This window comes from Hemicordylus capensis, chromosome 1 (genome assembly GCF_027244095.1).
Source record: "Hemicordylus capensis ecotype Gifberg chromosome 1, rHemCap1.1.pri, whole genome shotgun sequence".
NCBI lineage: Eukaryota > Metazoa > Chordata > Lepidosauria > Squamata > Cordylidae > Hemicordylus > Hemicordylus capensis.
In genome coordinates this window covers 251511788-251519181 of record NC_069657.1, presented here as the reverse complement: position 1 = coordinate 251519181, position 7394 = coordinate 251511788, and positions in this window count along the sequence as shown.

Sequence of the window (7394 nt, the reverse complement as noted above, 5' to 3'; positions counted from 1 at the left end):
TGGCAGCATTCACTCTACAAAGGTCACATGAGCTCCTGACATGCTTTAAGAGCCCAAATCAGGAACTCCAGGAATCTGGAGGAATTCCAAAACAGGAAGCCATCCCATTGGCTGAAGGCACCATCTCTCAATACAAGTGAAGAGACACATAGCTGAGTGTGATGTGCTGCATAGATAAGGAAGTGAGCACTCTTCCTCCTAGTGAAGCCAACACACACACACACACACACACCTTGAGCAGGAGGCCAGCAAGGGGGCAGGAAGAAATTTGAGCACTGCAGACTTCAGCCTAACTCTGTAAGCTTGGCAAAGACATTGTGCGTTCCGTGCATTAAGAAAAAACCCTTTAGTTATCTTATACAAGCATAGCTCCCACGTCGTTACTTGAATTTTATTTTATATTCCTGAGCTATGTCCTGAGGAATTTCTGAGAATGCTTTCCTTGGAGACTGAAAATAACACCTACGGGCACTCAGAAGCAGACAGGTAACCACTTATATCCAGGTTGCCTGAATAATCCAAAATCCATTACCCTTAGTAAAAAGCATGGCTATTAATAATTAAAGGTAGGCCCAAGTGCTATTCAAAGTTGTATATTTGAATAGGCAACTTGGCAGATGGGAAAAAACCTTCTTTTAAAAAAAATCTATAATATTCTGTCCTCTGTTTCATAATCCATCCTCTTTGATGCCAGCTAAGTGAAAGGGTTTTACCTTTTAGAAATTACCCCATTTGCTAAAAGTACAAATAAAAGTTTTTAAGGTATCCATAAGTACAAATACGTATTTAATACAGCATTCTTAAATCAGTCTCTCTCTTTTTTGCATTTCCAAATGCAATTATACTGGACTTAATTTATGGTAAGACTATTTGACTTGCCTTAAGGTGTATTAATAAACAAGGTTTTACACAATTTTTGCTTCCATAGCTTTGTAACACAAATATAAAACCCACATTGTCCACATAGCTCGTTAGCATTGCAAATGTCTCTTTTTCTACTTTCTCCTCCACATTAACAATCAGGTCATCTAATTAACATAGAAGTAGTTCAAAGGAGAACAGTGAAAAAATGGGACTACAACTAAATGTAAAGAAGACTAAACTAACGATAACGGGTACAGCAACCAGCCTCAGAACTGACAATGAAGACACTGAAGTGGTGAATAGCTTCTGCCTTTTAGGATCGACCGTCAACAGTAAAGGATCCAGCAGTGAAGAAACAGGCCGCAGACTAGCACTTGGTAGGGTTGCAATGAAGGACTTGGAAAGCATATTTAGATGCTGTGACATGTCTACACCTACAAAGATTAGAATCGTTTAGACCATGGTTTTCCCCGTGACACTCTATGGATGCGACAGCTGGACTTTGAAGAAGCAGGATAGAAAAAGTATTGACGCTTTTGAACTTTGGTGCTGGAGAAGACTTTTGAGGATACCATGGACAGCCAGGAAAACAAACAAATGGATCCTAGAACAAATCAATCCAGAATTTTCACTCAAGGCACAAATGACCAGGCTCAAACATTGGACACGTTATGCGAAGATCCAGCTCCCTTGAGAAGTCCATAATGCTGGAGAAAGTTGAAGGAAAAAGAAGAAGAGGATGACCAGCAGCAAGGTGGATGGACTCAATTACAAAAGCAATGAATGCACCACTGAGAGACCTGAAAGGCCAAGTTGCAGACAGATCATCCTGGAGAGAATCTATCTATGCGGTCGCTAAGAGTCGACACCGACTTGACAGCACTTAATCAATCAATCAGCTCAAAGGCCATTTTTAAGCCTCATATATGAAAAACACTCTCCAAAAATGTGAGTAAAAACATTACTCACATGTTTATTACATGTGAGTAATAAAATAGTATTGTTTTATTATTAAATACTAATAAAAATAATTGTAATAGTAATAGCTATTACTATTAAAGTGATTTGAGAACTATATACTGAATCAGCAAATGACAGATGAGTTGAAGACTATTGGGTCCTAATGATAGTTCATTGCTGAATCAGAAAGCATGGGAGAATTCTCAAGTTGTGTCTTCTCATCATTTGGTGCACACAAAGTGGTGAAACAAGAAGAATGTGATGAAAATCAATCGAATAGCTGAACAAAACCAACAGCAGGTTTCTGTAAAACAACACAGGCTAAAGCCTCAAAAATGGACCCAGATTGTCTAATCTGTACATCTGGCCAAACTGATACAGGAGAACCTCAGTATTCGCGGGGTTTCCGTTCTCCATGATTACCGTGGATACAGAAATAACGAATACCGAGTTATTGGGGCAATGGGATTGTGGGGGTTATTTATTATTTATTTATTATTTATTTATATACTGCCCTTCCAAAATGGCTCAGGGCAGTTTACAACAGGAGAAAAACAATTAAAACCAGTTAACAATTAAAATCAAAACTATAAAAACAGGATAAAACCCATTAAACATGCAAACAACTAAAAACCCTGGAAAACCAGGGCAACCATTTAAAGCAATTTAAAACAGTTTACAGTAGTTTAAAAACACTGGAAGGTCACGCCAAACAGATAGGGTTAGGCTCCCAGAAAGTAAGAATGCCCCCAAATCAGCCAAAAATCACCATTTTTTGCCCGTTTTTAAAAATTAAAATGCGGAAGAAGGCCCTAGAAATATAGGGAGAAGTGGCCTACTGTCTTCCGTGGGTCCCCAGCAGACAAGCAATACCCTCAAGAGTAGTAAATCCATCAAACCCCACAATTTTTGCCCATCTTTTTGTCAAAAAATGAGCCATAAAATGGCTCCTGATGTCAAAATGGAGATCAGAAATGATCTCTGAAGTAATTTCCAGCCACCCCAACATGCAGATATGTGGATTTAACCCCCTTTTAACTCCCCCCACCTCCGCCTTGAATGCCCTGTTACGTACAATTGCCATCTCATTGCTGCAATATTTCCCTTCACAAGTCCATTCGTCACCCTGCCCCCACTGTCTCATAAAGCTTGTAAGGACCCCTGTTACCTTGTCACCAGTTTGTGCTTCCTCATAAGCATTCATCCTACCTTGAGTTTTCTTCCACACCACCTGTCGCCACCTCCTTGCATTTCCTCACAAGTTCATTCACCACTCCACCACAGCCATGGAAATAGTGCTGGGATGAAGTACATTTCCCAGATGTCCCTATGTGCTTTCCCAATGTTCCTGTGTGAATCCTCAGCCCCACAGTTTCTGCTTCCCATAGAAGAGGCCTCCCCAGTACCAGGAATGTACTGAACTGCACCAGAGATGGCCATGGTGGAAGCAGCACCAAAAGGATGCTACAGATTTGTAGGGATGTGCACGGACCATGGAGGTGCGGTCCGACACCAGGTGTGTGTGTGTGTGTGTGTGTGTGTGTGTGTGTGTGTGTGTGTGTTGCTTTAAGGGTGAGGGGGGTGTTATACTTACCCCTCCCGCTGCTTTCCCCCCTCCGGCGCTCCATTTTCAAGTAAAATCTTCGGGGTGGCAGCGGTCCTCCCTGCCACCCCTCCCCCCTTGTTGTCTGCAAAATGCAGAAGTAACTCCCACACATGCGCACCACCATGCTCACTGCCGATGTGCACGCACATCATTACTTTCGCATTTTGCAGACAACAAGGGGGCAGGGGCAGCAGGGAGGACTGCTGCTACCCCAAAGATTTTACTTGAAAATGGAGCACCGGAGGGGGGAAAGTGGCGGGATGGGTAAGTACAACCCCTCCACCCTTAAAGCAAAACACACACCCCGGCGATGGTCCGTCGGACCACAGGACCAGCGAACCGGTTCACAGGCCTCCAACATGGCCTGCGAACAAGTTTGTGCACATTCCTACAGATATGTTGGGATTGCAGAGTTCAATGAACAGCCCTAGTAGCCAACACGTGTTTTCTAGAGTTCAAGGGTCAGTTTTTTACTGTTGCATCTTAGCTGCGTCCTGCACCAGATCTGAATGGGTGGTGCCCCTAGTTGATGCCTGCAAACTTTGAGGCAGACAGGGCAGATAATTTAGATGTTTATCACCAAGAGAATATTCTAACATTCTAGTGTTAGAATGCTGAAACAATTGCTGCATCTTAATTATATTAACATAACTGCAATATAAATGTAATAAATAAATAATATAAGGAAGGATGGAGGATAAATTTCCCTTTCTATTGAAAAACTGAAGATTTTGATCAATATTCTTGGTATTTTGAGGTTAATTTGGAGGGTACTGTGAGGTGGGAAATTTCTGGGAAGAAAATCTGTAGTCTAAAGCGGTTGTTTTTAATGATCATTGGTGTGTTTGTGTGTGTGTGTTTAAGGAAAAGAAAATAATGACGTACAGATCTAAAGTGAACACAAATTATCTGTTTCTTGTTGTTTCCTCATTCACTGTCAGATCCCACTATTGCTAAATCCACTATTTTCATTTAATGTTGTTGTTTTTCCGGGGGTGGGGGATGTATGCAGAGTGTGACTTTATCTTAGTTGAAGGTGTTACAAAGTTTTTGGTGGTCAGCATCAGGAAGTTCTACTTTGTAGTTTGAGGTCAAATGACTATATTATTTGGTATCAATCAATCAATTCCTTTATTACAGTCACCGACCAGCACAGTATTATTTGGTAGGTAATTCATAGAATTTCAGTCAAAACAGAACTTCGACTGCTTTACAGTTTAGATCCTGATCAGGCTGAGTGGAGTGTTGCAAAGTGTGCGGACCTAAAATATCCCTTAATAACTATGTGTTGTCAAAAAGTGTGTGTGTGTGTGTGTGTGTGTGAGAGAGAGAGAGAGAGAGAGAGAGAGAGTGAGAGAGAGAGAGAGAGAGAGAGAGATCTGTGCTACTAAAGTGAGAATGGTATTCTGTGAATTTGAAGATCATTTATATGCCCAGCCCATTTATTGAGGCCTGTAATTCTATTAGTCTGGAGAGGCATGGGTACTTGGTAGTAACTTCTGTCAAACAAGGCTGAAGATACTACAGTATCCTCCAAAGAATACTGATCAAAATCCACATTTTTCCAACAGAAAGGAAGATTTATCCTCCATCCTTCCTTATGTCACAGTTCTGTTAATATAATTAAGATGCAGCAGTGGTTTCAGCATTCTAACACTAGAAACCATTAATACTCTCTTGGTGAATAAATCTAAATTATCTGCCCTATCTGCCTCAAAGTTTGCAGGCATCATCTAGGGCACACCACCCATTCAGATCTGGTGCAGAAAGCGGCTAAGAGGCAACAGTAAAAAAAACTGACCCTCACACTCTAGAAAACAAGTGTTGGCTACTAGGGCTGTCCATTGGACTCTGCAATCCCATCAGATCTGTAGCATCCCTTCTTAACTTCTGCGCCATATAAGCTGTAAAGACTTTGTACAGTCTGATATATGATGATGACTTTAGAAATGAGGCTCCATGGACCCACACTTTGCCTTGGTCTTTCAGTTGGACATTGGGCTGCAGAGGGATGCATTTAACAGGTGCAGCTTCCCTTATCACTTCCTAGAGATGCCTTTGATGAATTTCTGCCTGGTGCATCTCTGATCAAGGCAAAGTGTGGGTACACAGAGCCTCATTTCCAAAGCCATCATAATATACCAGATTGTATAACATCTTTACAGCTTATATGGTGCGGAAGTTAAGATGGGCACCTTAACTTGCAATTTCTATTCTTTTTAGAGTACAAGTGAAAATGTAAAGGATCTTAACTCCAATCTTAAACCAAAGGTTTTTTGGTTACTGAATTTTATTAAACCCAGGCAAGTTTTAATTAACATATCTAGTGTTATTAGACAGCTTTCTTTCTTCATTAGTATTTTGTGTTCATGTATATATCATATGCTATTTGCTTTTAAGAAAATATAAACCAGTAAAATAAAAATTTCTTACTGTTTTTTTTAAAAATTACAGATATGAAATCTATTGCAGTTGTCAACAGATGCAGGCTTTTCACTGAAGTCTACAGGTAGAATAATTAGTGAACATAGTGGAAAAAACAGGATGTTGAAAGGAACTGGGAAAATGTAATCATTTTTTCCTCTATTCTGAATGGATACAAAAAGATCCCTCTGCTATTTTGAAATCCCTTTCTTTTCAAGGCTTTCATTCTAGCTTTTAAAAATATTGCATAGAACTAGAGTATTTTCTCCATTGAGACAAAACTCTGTTGACAAACTGAAAGTACAAGACTTTAGATGTTATTTGTATTCCCCTTTCCCTCTTTCAAACTAGGCATAATTGTTGAAGGGGGAGGGGGAGCAAATTTATCATTTCTGTTTATGCTCTCAAGAAATACAAAGAGCAGTCTGTGTGTACACATACACACATCATGCAGTTCTGTCCTTCAAACTACTTTAGGGAATCTGATCAGATAGATTGGGATCCTCCTCTCTAAGGCCCTGAATGGTGTTCTTTACAAACAGTGAACAGTCTCGAGTTAGAAAACTACACATCAGTTCCTGTTTAACAATGCTCTCTTTTTATTTTTTCAAAAACGTCTAATACATAGTTCTTAAATGACAAGAGAGGGCAAGTTAAAAGTGTTGTCTCTGCTTTCCTCAAGGTTTTGCCTTCCTAAGGGAGTCATTAGCTTGGTTAATTAGAGCCTGCAATCCGATTAAAGCGATCAAAATAAGCAGTGTGACTTGCAGAATATCTGAGTACAGATGAACATGTGTTCTGTATGTTAACAAACCTCAAATGTCCAGCAGCAGCATGGACCTGGAAGGGACTTCAGCCTTCTGCCAAGTTTAGTTAGGCTGGCTTATCCCCATACTTATTCAACAGACAACTTTGTTCACACTGAGAAAATGTTTCAGTCGTGTTCCTGGCTTTAGCAGCCAGCCAGAGCAGTTTTTTCTGAGTTTCAATATGTGACTGTAGTTCCATGTTTAGTTATATCTCATTGTTTGATTTTACAATTACTGCTTTGATCTCTTATAGGGTTTTTCACCAAATGGTGAAAAAAGTTGATATCTATCACCAAAAAAGGGGGAAATAGAGGGCTCCTTTCACTAAGAGCCTCCCAAAAGTCTCCACTTTGCATAACATTTGCATATGTTTATTAGTATTATATATGCCTAGTTTGATAGAAATTAGATAATTTGAGAATAAATGCAGCTCACCCCTGTGAAGCTGATGACCAGGTGAGGGGTATGTCTGCTTGGTCTGCTGTCTAGGTGCAGAGTTCTCCAGGCCCCTGCTGCTTAACCCCTGTCAGTTCATCTCCTGGTTAGGTTTACCACCCACACACAGTCCTCTGTCCTGATTCCCCAGTGGGTCACCCAGCCTGCTCTCCCCAGCCAGGCCAGCAGCTTCACCTCTTGGCTGGAGGCAGGGCAGCCAGCTAGCGACCGAGCCAGCCTCTTTGCATGCTCGTGCAGTGGTGCATGCATGGCCTCCCACTCACCACCCTACGGCA